The sequence below is a fragment of the Artemia sp. Qi Xiang Cuo genome, chromosome 6 (genome assembly GCF_049724085.1).
Source record: "Artemia sp. Qi Xiang Cuo chromosome 6, ASM4972408v1, whole genome shotgun sequence".
Classification (NCBI taxonomy): domain Eukaryota; kingdom Metazoa; phylum Arthropoda; class Branchiopoda; order Anostraca; family Artemiidae; genus Artemia; species Artemia sp. Qi Xiang Cuo.
The window spans coordinates 58,049,223-58,062,882 of record NC_142799.1 but is presented as its reverse complement, the minus strand read 5'-3'; the positions used below and the strand labels follow the sequence as shown (position 1 = coordinate 58,062,882).

Here is a 13,660-nt window from a genome sequence, read left to right as displayed (position 1 = left end):
AATCATGACATACTTAAAATACCTCAATGGCTGCCTCCCAATGTAAAGAATGATTTAAAGCTACAGCTTGCACCATCCAATTTTATTATGTGAAAACTATTGGGCACTGCACCTGATGTAACATCTCTCTTGTCGGCAATACTCCATTTACGAAAACAAAGAGTTGTGAGTTTTGTTTCTTTGGCAATTGAAAAGCTAAGAACCTCTGGAAATAATATCAAATTGCCCTTTCCTCATACAATCACAAGTCAACACCTTATTGCTATGGGAACGCATACCTATACTGATTCTTCATTTATCTATGGCAAAATTCCTTCGAAATTGGCATTGGCTTTTGTAAAAAGTGGTAGCGCTGTTGATCATGGCAAAATTCTCCACAAAAATTTGAACTGTTTGGACTTTCATCGCTTGTGTGTAAAGTAAATGGAATTCCTCTCTACAATTTATCCTATGATAATTCTACAGAAACCTAAATGAATAGAATATGCAATCCCTAGATCGAGATTCTCAATAATTCGAAAATGGTATAACTGAAGAAATGTTTGCGAAAACACATGGCATCAGGGTTTTGGATTTGTCTGGTTCTCCAGATATGAGTATTATCCGGACGATTAATGTGCGTTTAGAGTGTACATTTGCCGAGCCATTTGTACATTTGAAAAAGTACAATTCTCACAGGATGACCAGCTGCCCGAAGTATACCAGTATAATGGGCATGTGTAAAACGTTGTTCGATGTTGACTGTCTCACTTCCAACAAGAAACTGACTCACGATCAATAAAAAATGTCTTCTAGGACGTCACAGACATGTTTAGACATGATTTCGTACAAAATGGCTGCCTGAGTAATAGATAAGAGCAAAACCACAATATCATTTTGTTTTGTCTCAATTAATATATCTATAAATTGAGTAAAAGCACCTGGACCATTACGATGAAGTTTCATACAATAGTCCAAAGATGAGGAATCGGTTCCCATTATATTGTTAACTATTTCTCGAGAAAATATTTTCCGGTGAAGAGATAATTCCAGAAAGTCATCATCTAAAGTTAAGGGTTTTGTCAATTTTACTAGATTATGTAAGATTTTCTGGCTCTCAAATCTATCCATTTTAACACTGTCATTACCAAGTACAGACTAATCGTTTTCTATAAGTTGTTCTCTTCAATATATTTCGCATTTAATCCGTCTTGTAGTCCCTGTGTATGCACTATATTCACTTTAGCCACGAATCAAAATTGTTCATCCGACATGAATTTGCATAATGTTATAACATACCCAGCATACATCATTTCCCATTCTAGGGTTAGTTTGCAACCCATTGTAATTTCCACTGCTACTTTAGGCACTCTAGGTCACATTTCGTCAACATTTTCAATATTCAATAATGTATAAGCATCCATTTTGATATTGACAGTCCCACTTCCAGAAAGAAACTGACTCACGATCAATATAAATGGCTTCTACCACCTGGAAACATTGTTAGACAAGATTTCCCTTTAAAATGGCCGTCTAAGGTTTTTAATAGGAAAATAATAGGGGGGAATAAAAACATCTGGATTCCAGGAAAGTCTTCTAGACATTTATAGGGGAAAAAAAACATGGAAGTCTGCCACCTGGAAAACAGGACTCTCATAGAAATACACAGGGGTGTGTATCGTGACGTCAGAGGGCTGCGCTTGAAATCCAATGCTGTTTTTCCTATGGATACCGTGACGTCACAGGGACTCCGGTAGAAACAACTGACCACATTGTACAGCTGCCAGGGACTAGGAGTTCATTTAGAATTCCTTACTATTTGAAGTAGCGCATTATCCCAACCACATTCTAGGTAATTAAATTGAAAGACCCAGGACTCTTGTCTAGAAACAAAATCACCGTACCTGGTCACCAAAAGAGGGATATACTGTTAATTCTTCTTCTTGATCGTTGAACCATTGGAAGAAAGGAGTAGTTGGTATTGGGCCGGTTGAAACTGGAACCCTGTCATTATTTTGGCTGGGGGAAGCCATGTCCTAATTCATGAACTAGTTTATTTTTAAGGCCAAATTTCACAACTTTCCATGGAAAGTCTTTCAGATCAATATGGAGGGTGGGCGCTTATATGGTAGAAGTGTAACTCAACTGGCACTAAGTGCAAGTTCCGTGGCGAAGCTGGTGACTCTCCTAAGTATATAATCAGGTGACAGAAACTGGGCAATCCCTCATTTTACTGTCTGCTGTCCTGTAGAATTGATTTAGTATAACAACACCATTCAAATTATCACACCCAGTATGTGACGAGAAGTTTTATTTTTTAGAGCACTGATAGTAATTCATTTGTTTATGCTAAGAAGGCATTTAGTTCGCACCTCGCTTTTTTATCATCAATAAATGAATAAAGAATATAAAGGAGCGAAGAATAAAAATTAACATGTGGATACTTTTCTTTTGTATTTATAATGGGAAAGATGTACGTACAAAGAATTTATGACTTTAAAACTGTTTGATATAAGTTGGCAACAAATCAATCATTTAATCTTATTTATTTTACGGTCGGAAAGACAGTAAGGGAGAAATTGTAACCATCAACAGCAAGAAATAACAGTAAGAAGTTAATCAATCTAAAGAGTAGAGATTATCAAAAAGGAAAGGGACTTTGCAAATTTTTCGGAAAAGGGGGAAAACACCCTCAAGGGAATATGAGGTTGTGGTCTGGGCAAAGTACATCATCAACTTTAACTTTATGGAAAACCTAGAACATTTTGATGAACCACTGAGCACAAGTGCGCTGAGTACTACTTAAGTACAAACCAGTAACACTTGGTTTTTGTTGAATTTAAAATTTCATGGAGACAGTGGTGTTGTTTAGGGGAGGAAGAGGGGGCAATTGTCCCCAATAATTTGGAGAAAAAATTATGAAGTAGCTTTAAAACTGTCATTCATTTTGAGTTTCAACTTAGTTGTTTACTTTGAGGTCATAATTTTGTTTTAGTTAATCCATCCTAGTTTTTAATATAAAGAACGCGAAAAACAGGGGTCCATTACACTTTCTACTATGTTACATATTAATATTTAAACAAATATTCCGGGTTTAAAACCTTATCGTCAAATAAATAGGTGAGACTAGTTAATGGCAAAATTCCGAATTAGTACTATACTTCCTGTTTCGCCTCATTTGCTCATGTGCATTTTTTTTTTCGATACAAATATATTAGTTCAATATAAAATTTTCTTGTTTTGAAACATTCAAAAATGGTTATGAATACAGCCTCTACATCTGCAAATAGGACAGAAATGGATTCACCTAAAAACAAAGAATCATTGAAAACAAGAAATTTTTTCATTGAAAAATATGAAAAAGAAATCATCGAAAAGAAAATAAGACTTGGTGCTTTTATAATAATATTCGTACTGTGGCTAGATATGTCAAATCGGCTGTAGTTTAGTCATAGAAGTTAGTTCGAGGGGGGATTAGCTCCAGGAATCTTTTAATTGTTTTAGCTTTTATTTACAGTATTTAAATCAAAACTTCCATATAGCTCCAAATTCTCTTATTTGTAATTGAAACGCCCAATAGCACTGATAACGACATATTCCTCGGGTTTTGCATTCACATACTAGCCCATGAAAATAGAAATCCTTCTATCTACAATACCGTGCTGACTTCTCGCTATTTTCGCTTTTCTAAATATTTCTTTTAACCAGTCAAAAAACAAAGAATTGAAAATTTACTAAGGATTATTGCTGTTATTAGTCGCAATTCACGTAACGCCAGCGCGACTTATGTGACATTAATCTCTGCATCAGCATGCAGGACGAAATGTCTGCTGCAAATAGGTTAAAGTGAATACGGACGATATATGTATATCTTTCTCGCGATTTAGAAATTTTATGCTCACATATAAACGGCACCAACCCATGCTCTTTATCTATTGTTATAAATTTTAACATGTAGCACTAGGAGACTAAGCTTTGCTTGGTGAAGGGAATTTTAGACATTCAGTCCCCCCTCCCATCTTCCGAAAATGTATACCCCCCATACCCTGATATACACACAGAAATATGTTGTGTAATTTGCTAGATTCGTTTTTTTTTACCAAAGATACAAAGAGGAAGATAATTTTCAAAATCTATGTGTCAATTTTTTCCATCCGATTGGCATCCCTGGTAAGTTTTAATTAATCTAAGGTTTCAAACATAATGCTGTCAAGAAGTGTTCCGAGTTTCTGGATATTCTTAATCAAACAAGGCTCAACGAGCAAGTTAAAAAATCACGCATTTTTTTTCGAATAATTTAAATTAAAGATACTGTAGCTGTTTTAAATGTAAGAAAAATTTCCCAGGGTGATTCTCCATGGAGGAGAATTTCCATAGGGGTGGGGGGTACTCGTCCGGTAAGTTTTTTTCATTGGACAGCATCCTTTTTTGTTATTTCTTACTTTCAAAAATGAAAAACAACCCAAAGTGCACTTTTTGACTGCAATGTGGCACTTTTTCATTGCTTTATTAAGTCAAATTTACAAAGAGTAATTAAATATAAAAATGGATTTATCAATGAGCCCACAATTGGCTCAAGCCTTACCCCAGTGCTCGGGAGGGGGCGGGGGGGGGCTTGTGTCACCCATGGAGGCATTGTTATATTTTCTTTGAACTATTTTGAACAAAACGACTATCTCACAATTTCAATGACATGTGTTTGGTAAAAATACGGGTAGTCGGGGGGAGGGATAGTTGCCCTCCATCACTGCTGACGTTTTAAAGGGAACTATAACTTCCAATTTTCAACCAAATGAGCTTCCTCTAAAATTTCTACAACCATCCCTTCCATAAGAACCTTAAGTCTGCCAGGGTACAACTTACAACCCTTGCCCCCTGTCTCTGGGTTTTTTTTCCACCCCAAAAGCCTTATTATATGATATTTGGACTATTCTGAATAAAACAGCTATCTCAAATTTCTGTTGGATGCATTTCGGGAAAATACAACGTATATGTGAGTTTGTATGTGGGAGGGAGTTGCCCTTTGATCACTTTGTCTCTTAAAAAGGGCCCTATAACTTCCGACTGTCAATCCAATGAACCTCCTCCGTATTTTATGCAGCCACCCTTTCTTTAAGAACGTTATATACCCCCAGGGCAAAACTTACAATCCTTGCCCTGAGGGCTGTTGGGTTGTAATCCTCAATGACATAATTTCCGGACCTTTCAACTACGCTGAAAATAATTGCTATCTCAAAATTTTGATTGGATGTGTTTGGGGAAATGATGGACGTGGGGGGAGGGGCTGTTTGCTCTCAAATCCGATTTAACTCTTAAAAAGGGCACTATAACTTCCAATTTCAAATCAAATGAGCCCCACCTGAAGTTTGTATGACCACCAGTTCCATAAAAACCTTACATGTCCCCAGGGCATAACTTGTAACCCTTGCCCCAGGGCTCTAAAAGGTTGTGTCAGCTCTGGAGGCATTTTATGTGTTCTTTAGACTATTTTGAATAAAATGACTATCTCACAATGTCAATAACATGCGTTTGGGGAAAAGAGGGGTAGTCTGGGAGGAGGGGTAGTTGTCCTCCATTAATTTTGACTCTTAAAAGCGAACTAGAACTTCCAGTTTTCCACCAAATGAGCATATTCTAAAGTTAATCCAACCATCCCTTCCATGAAAAATTAAATTCCCCCAGGGCATAAATTACAACCCTTGTCCATAGGCTCTTGGGGTTTGTTTCAACCCCAAAGGCCTCGTTATATGATCTTTGGACTGTGTTGAATCAAATGTCAATCTCTAAATTTCTGTTGGAAGCATTTCGGGAAATGTGACGTGTGTGGGGAGGGGGGAAGGGTTAGCTGCCTTCTGATCACTTTGACTCCTAAAAATGGCACCAGAACTTGTGATTACCAATCCAAAAAGCCCCCTCCCTGGTTTTTACGACCACCCTTTCTATAAGAAACTTATATGCCTCTATTGCATAACTTGATCTGAACAACCCTTGACCTGTGGGCTGTGGGGCGTTCTCGTACTCAAAGACATTACTTTCGGACCCTTCAACTACGCTGAACAAAATGGCTATCTCAAAATTTCGATTGATTATTTTCGGAGAAATGAGGGTTTGGGGAGGGGGGGGGTTGCCCTTCAATCACTTTCAAGCCCTCTCAATTTCCAATCAAGTGAGCCCTTTTTGAAGTTCCGACGATAAATCCTTCTATGCTAAAAGCCCTGGTCTACAGGAACAAAAAAATATAATAATAATACATTGTGCCAACATCGTTCTTTAAATAGACAGCACTATTGCGCTGCCTATGATACGGGGTCCATTACCTTTATTTAGGCATAATAGATGTATTCTTCTCGAAAAAACAATACTTTAAAAAAAAAATGTAAATTAAATGATAGATGTCTAAAAATCGTAAGAACTTGAGATTTTGGTAAGGGTAGAACTCAAACGTCGAAATACTATAGAAATACTATATATAGAAATACTATAAATCTAACCGCAGTGAATATCATTTTCAAGTTCTGCCGCAAGAAATTGGATACCAATTAAAATTCTTCATTTCGATTTTCCTTGTTCTTTTGCGGCGGTACGAGGTCCATGAGCTTAAGTCACGAATAATAAATCAATTCTGCATGTTAGAGAAACTACAACAGAATAAATACTATAAATCAAACTAACTATCAATGTTTTCTTCTTTTTTCTTTAAAATGAAACTTACTAAATCGAGCACTAGTAAACCATGAAATTAATAATACAATTTCGATTTCGATTGTTTCTGTGTAATAACACGAATTTTATTAAGTCAATTAGCCAAGACAGCTGGTCTATTTTTGATTCAGGACAAATTTCCATTTCCTTATTATTTTTCCGTGACTTTAACAGGAAATATTAACAGATGACAATTCCTATCATCTATGAAATAACATTTTTTCTTGTCAATCCAAAATGGAAATGCTGGAAAAACACTCCAAGACCAAAGCTAATGCAACGCAACAAATATATGCGCTTGGGAGATAACTCAAGACTGAAATGGAAGGTACTTAAACTATTCAGAACCCACTACGGTCAAGTTCAGAAAAAACAAAGGTGGGGAAAATTCATTTCATTTTTGATTTTAATACATCGATTATTGGGTGAAAAGCATTTCCAGAAATTTGTCGTCTTTGGTTCTGACCTGGAGTGTGTAATATGTAATGTAGTGGACTATAAAATTCACTTGTCCAATTGGCTTCAAAGAAGAATTATTCAGTCTTATTATTCAGCATAAATTTCATTATTAGGAAATTTATTTGTGACTGTACAAAGGATTAGATCCTCAGAAAATTTAGTGCTAGACATGGTCAGATTGGCCTCAAGGAACTCAGAATCAATCCCTAATTTCCAATATTCTCAAGTTCAAGATTCTCTTTTAATGTAATTTTTTTCAGCTTCAATAAGTACAGTTCTTATAAATCGTTTCTTAGGAGTATGCCGAATATTTTTGCAAGGATTTCAAAATTCTTAAACTTTCAAAATAATAAAATTTCATTGGGTCTGTGGTACAACAATCTAAGGATTAACCTCTAAATATAACTTCTGAGATGGAATACACCCGTAGGAAGACAGAGCAAAAATACGAAACCTTTAACTAAAAGAAACTTAGTCATCACGTTTATAAATCCCAAAAATAATTTTTTTATTTTGCAAAGTCTGAGGATTCCAAATATACGTAAGTGAAAGAATAATATATACAAAAGAATACAGTTTTTTTTAATATAAGGATACTATGGTTTAAGGGATAGCTGCAACCTAGTATAGAGCAAACCACGGCCCAAGCTAGCCGGAAGCGTAAAAACCCATTTTACCAAAAAATATCTAGTGGGAAAAACTTCTATTTAAAGCTGATTCAGGAATGGTGACTATTACCTTGGTTAATTTTAATGGTAAAAAATTATTCCGAAAACAAGTTTATGGCAATTTTAAAAAGGAATCTGAAACCCAGCGAAAACGGCGTTGGATCGAGATGAAAAATTGCACCGTTGGAATCACTATGGTCAAAATTTTAAATAAGATAATTACAGTTCTCGCCCACCTTGAACAACAACTGACAACACTTTTTTGCATGGAAAGCACGGATAATGTGTCTCTTTTGTTCTATCTTCTTTTTTCTTTGTGTCTAGTGGAGCACAGGAAAATCATAGAGAGCTGTTTAAGGCCTCATTTGTAAGCTAGTTTTTACATTTATGTGCTTTTTGGAAATTTGAATTGATAACTCAACCATGAAAGACATATGATGTCAAAAACAACATTTTTCCACCATTTCTGGAGTTAAAACACTTGGGAGCATAAGAAAAGTACCATGGTTGAAAATCCTTGATTGAAAGTTTACAACTTTCGCTCTTATAGAATCCCTCTTCCAGCCCCCTTATCAAGTGAAAAATAAAAAAGACATTTTCAAAACAGTTTCAAAATGGATTAAGAATTCATTAGAATTAGTTTTCGAATAATAACAGGTTATTTTGTTTAAATTAAGAGTAAAAATTAATTATGAAAACACATTTTCGGAAATTTCAAAAATTGGCTTGAATCACGTATGTCAATTTTTTTTTCTTTTTAGCATTAGTAACTGGTTCTTGGTATTTCACTTCAGTTCTAAAATTCAAAATCCTTAAAATGTGCAGAAAACAAAAGACTAATTTACAAGGCTCTCAATAGTCTTCTACCGACGGTGAAATCAACAAGTCTTGCCTTACAATTTCAATTCTCTAAAAAACTCAAGCAAGCTCAGTTTTATATAAAGCATTAGTTTCTCAGAATTCTAGAGATATAATAAAACATAACAAGCCAGTTTATTTGAAACTGTTTTTCGCTTATATGTTGCACCAACTGCGAAACAATAATTATTTCTGCTGGTTTTTAGTTTCAACTTCGGTCTTTACTTTCATCAGAAAAACATTTTTTTTTTTAAATTAATATCACTCAAAAAGCCTTATTCTGTCCAGCGCTGTCAGCCCTCTGTTTAAGTCCTTCATCAGACAAATTGCTGAATATGATCACCTACTTTATGCTGGGCCTTAGGCACTCGCTTCAAATTCCACCAAGAGGACCCAGTGTGACCGCAAGAAAGTCTATAGTGTTACCAGAGGCCATTTAAAGGCATAGCATGATTTGGCACCAATAACCGTTGAGGGGTTACCCTATTGCCACCACTCGGAGTACATCTCGGAGCTCAAAGTGTGCTACACAATTTGGCCACTTTTGGCACAATTGTACCACGCTTCACACAATCCTAGCAACGCTTGGCACAGTTTCACCATATACAGTTTCACCATATAACTTGGAACACATTTGCCGCACGTGCCACCTGGGGTACGTGGTTTCTGAAATTCGGCGAGCCCTAGAGTAGCTATCTTTTATTCCACTTACTTCCTTCCTAGGAACAATCTATCCTTGGCCTACCGTTTTTCAATGGGGGGGGGGGAGGAATACACATGTAGGAGACAAATGACTCTTATTACATAAATAAGCAAATACTTTGCAAGGGCACTTTAATCAAATTCTTAAGTACCGCTGCGCATGCGTCCAGAATGAAATCCTTGAAGGGGTTATTTCATTAATACCATCTTTTGATTCCTTCACACGAAGGTTCAAAAGCCATATAACACATGGTGACTAAGGTGGATAAAGGACTAGTGGTATGTTTTAAGGCAGCCTACAGTGCCTGGCACCACAAAACATTTTACAAAACAATATAAAACGACACCTACATTCATCTTTACTTACGCAAGCCGTCTGCTGATCCCTAAATTATTTTGCCGTTTCGCCTGCCCATAGGTCGCTAAACTTTTTGCTGTACAAAAAAAGCAACAAACTAACAAAATCAACTTAACAAATGTTAAAAAGCACTCTTGCACGTCTAAAATACTATTTGAAAGGTACTTACGAATATCGTATTTCTTTCAATTAAAGGTACACCAAAACTGTAATCTCGTCTCCAGGAGAGAAATCCACTGTTCATGTAAGCTGAATAGAATTTAAACTAACAATTTTTAAGACCAATTTGGTGGAATCAATTACTGCTAAGATTATAAGTTTACCGATTCTTTTATTACATAATTTCACAATTGAGGAAACGCCCTTATAATTCGCGACTTTGTGTAGAAACGCCGAACTATCAGCGCGCAGGACTCGGGGAACTTTTTAGACGAAATAGGTATTTTCCAATTTCATCATTAGTAATTTTTTGTAATTGTTTGATAATAAGATCAAGCAAACCTTTTTTCGACTATATGCTTCTGAAGACCAAGTTCTGTTGGTAATAAAAATTTGATACTAAACTTCTCAAGTCCTCTGAATTCTGAATAGGCGTACTGCTATTCTGTGATCATATAACCTCAAAATGTTAATGACTAATTTTTGCCATTAACACAAAAAAAAAACTCCAAGGGAAGTAAAAAGTGAAAATAAAACTTAGAACGAACCCTAGAAACGAAAGCTCAAATTTTTTAATATATATATATATATATATATATATATATATATATATATATATATATATATATATATATATATATATATATATATATATATATATATATATATATATATATATATATATATATATATATATATATATATATATATATATATATATATATATATATATATATATATATATACATATATTTTATTTTGTATTTTATATGTTTATATATATATATATATATCAAGTTTAAGAACTTGCGCTTTAATGAAAACTGAAAAGAAAACATTGGGAGTTAGTGCAGTAGAAACAAAAAGTGCCTTAGAAATGAGTATTTTGTAATGTTTCGTATGGGTTGAATCAGCTTAATTTGGTGCAACTTCTCGTTTTGGTTTTGAAGTGAATATTTGATGACTACGTTGCAGAAAACCCTGAATTGAAGGGGCTCGGAAAAATGTTAGGGTTATAGACATAACTTTGGAACCTCGTGCCGTAGCTGGAACTTATCCATACTATAGGTAAAAGTAATTGAACATCCGGAATCTATATTGTTTTACCTGGTTTCTAAAAAATAAAACTTTATATTACCTTATTTTGGCACTACGGCTATAAGAAAAATTAATTACCCTACTGAAAAAATCCCTCAACATATTCACGTGATAGAAGTAAGAATTAGTCTTTCTGCCAATTAGTCATTCTTGCCTTTTTGTATCCTGCTTATTGATTTGCGGCTAGTAAAATAACATTTCTTTTTCTTAAGTTTTGAAAGTATTTAAAGTTTACTAAAAAGTATCGATGCCATGCCTTGTGAAAGACTAATGAAAGCCTAATGAATAAGCCTCTTATTTTCTATCGACTACTTAAGAACTTTTCAATTCTTAGAACAACGTTCTGTCTTTTTTGCGTGGATTTTTTTTCCAGTAAAGCGCAAGTTTTGTATAATTCTAAGAATTTAGGAAACAATCACGGGTTGGTTTGTTTGAGCTAGTTCTATAGCTACATGTTGTATAGATCTTTTTAAATATGCAATAAACCTGAATACTATTTATTCCTGTAAATTAGATAAGGGTAGAAAAAAAGGTAAAAAAAGGAGTTTTCATAAAAGAGCAATTAAACATAAGCTTTACTTCTGACCTCATTCCAACTTTCCCCAGGAATATATACTGGTCGGTCATTATAGGCAAAATCCCTAAAGGTTCAGCAGGTAAGTTTGGGGTTATCGTAGGATAGTTTCCGGTATACGGTAAAGCACTTAGAGTAATTCTTACTTCAATCACATGGATATGTCGAAGATTTTTTTTTCTTTCAATTTTCATTCGACTTGCAAACCTCCGGCTGAAGTTTTGGCAACGGTGATTTAGGATATTTCGAAAATGAGAAGAAAAGATACCATAGCCAAAATAGTGTCTATTGGTCAACTTTTATCAAATGACAGTTTCACTGAAAATATGTGCGTTTTTTTTTTGTTTTTTTTTTGCTACAAAAAAGCCGCAGTTCGCACGTTCTTTTGGTTGCAGCTTCTGCTGTATCCTTGAAATAAACATAAATAGAAGATAAAAAGGTGCTACCTATAGTTTCTAAGAAAATCACAAACATAAAAAAAAAATCTCATTTCATCTAGAGTCAAAACAAAGGTCTTACGCACTAACCTCTAGGGTCAGACCATGGTTAAAACTCAAAAGGCTGCATTTTCAACATGGGAGGCACATCTGAAGTTCTCAAGAAGGAATTTTTACTCACTGGGATTTGCTCCAATTTAGTGATTAATTAAAAAACTTTTCCCACAAAATAAGTTTTTCAAATAAAAAGTAAAGAACTCCATTAAACCAAAAATGAGCAAAAAAATGAAATCAAATAATCTACCAAGCGTGAAACTACCAAAAATCAGCACAGATAAATAAATGAAACCCAAAACGAACAGAAATTACAATAAATAACCGAGTCAAACTCAAAACGAGCAGAATTAACATGAGTAGGGCTCAAAACCCCTATGCCTTCCCAAGGCCAGAACAAAATTTACACTTATTGAAAAAATGTAAATGTTTTATCTTGATAATCTTCGAGCTTTGGATAGATACGATTTCGTTGATAAAAAAAATATATAAATATATATCAAGATACCCCATCTTGATAATCTACGAGCTTTGGTTAGATACGATTTCGTTTGTAAAAAAAAATATATAACATAAAAAAGTGATACTACCCAAACTAAAATGCAATTCCCTTTGGTTTTCAGGAGAGGGGAGAGGGAGGGTGTAAATAAATATTAAGGTATTGATCATCACGAATCAGTTGATTACCTCTGATTTTTCTTTGATTTTTCTTTTATTCAGGACACTAGATATTTCCAGTTTCATTCGACAGAGCCCTTCCCTGATAAACTAAAACCATTAGTTGAATAAAATTACCCCTGGAAAAAGACAGAAAAAGAGGAGACACACTAGATATCCATACAAAATGCCATGTTCCTTATTTTCAAGAAGCTGGAGGGGGTCTGTAAACCTCCATATTTGGTTTTTCAACGACATTAACTTCAATAGTTTACTTTTCATTCTGATTTGGCGTCATTTTATGGTGTATCAGGCTCTTTTTTGAAATTCTCAAAATTTTGCTTCATAATTAAAAATTGTTATTCTGCTAAATCTGAATAAGCATGATTTTTTTTCTGAATCAGTGTTTATTGGGAAGTATCCTCACTGGGCAAGAGTAAAGAAACGCGTTTCTTGCTTTTGGTTACTATGGGTCATGTTCCTTCTTTACCAGGTGCAGCCACTACTGCAGCCATGATTGAAGAAAAGTAGGATATGGAAACTGCTGTATACATCTTTGAGAACATTTAAGCTTGAGACTAGAACTGGACAACAAAATTGTATGAGAGGCCACTGAAATATTGCTATCAATTCTCTGCATCTAACACAAAAAGATCACTTGTTTGTGATGTGTGATATTTATCTGAGTTGTTTCCACATAGCCTAAGACAGTTGGCCACGAAATGGCTAATTTTTTTTATAAATATAATCCTTAATTTTAAGGGAGTTTACTATGATTTCACACTTTGTAGCGCCAGTCAGGTGCCATTTCAACCTCTAAATGAAATATTCGTTGTGGTATCTGTGGCTTCTTTTTATACAAGAAAGTAGTGCAGGGGGCAATATTCCGGCCAGGCCCTAGCAACCAGATCCAATTAGGCCCTAGCAGCCAGCAGTTATTATTGAATATTAATCT

General features: G+C 34.8%; 1 protein-coding gene across 1 annotated transcript in view; it reads right to left on the bottom strand.

The window, feature by feature from the left end:
- e (nonribosomal peptide synthetase ebony) overlaps positions 1-10,000 on the bottom strand; it is a 126,997-nt gene extending 116,997 nt beyond the window's left edge. The window contains exon 1 of the mRNA XM_089090889.1: positions 9,896-10,000. The gene's annotated coding sequence lies outside the window, so the exon portion shown is untranslated. The remainder of the gene's footprint in view (positions 1-9,895) is intronic.
- Positions 10,001-13,660: the final 3,660 nt, after the last annotated feature.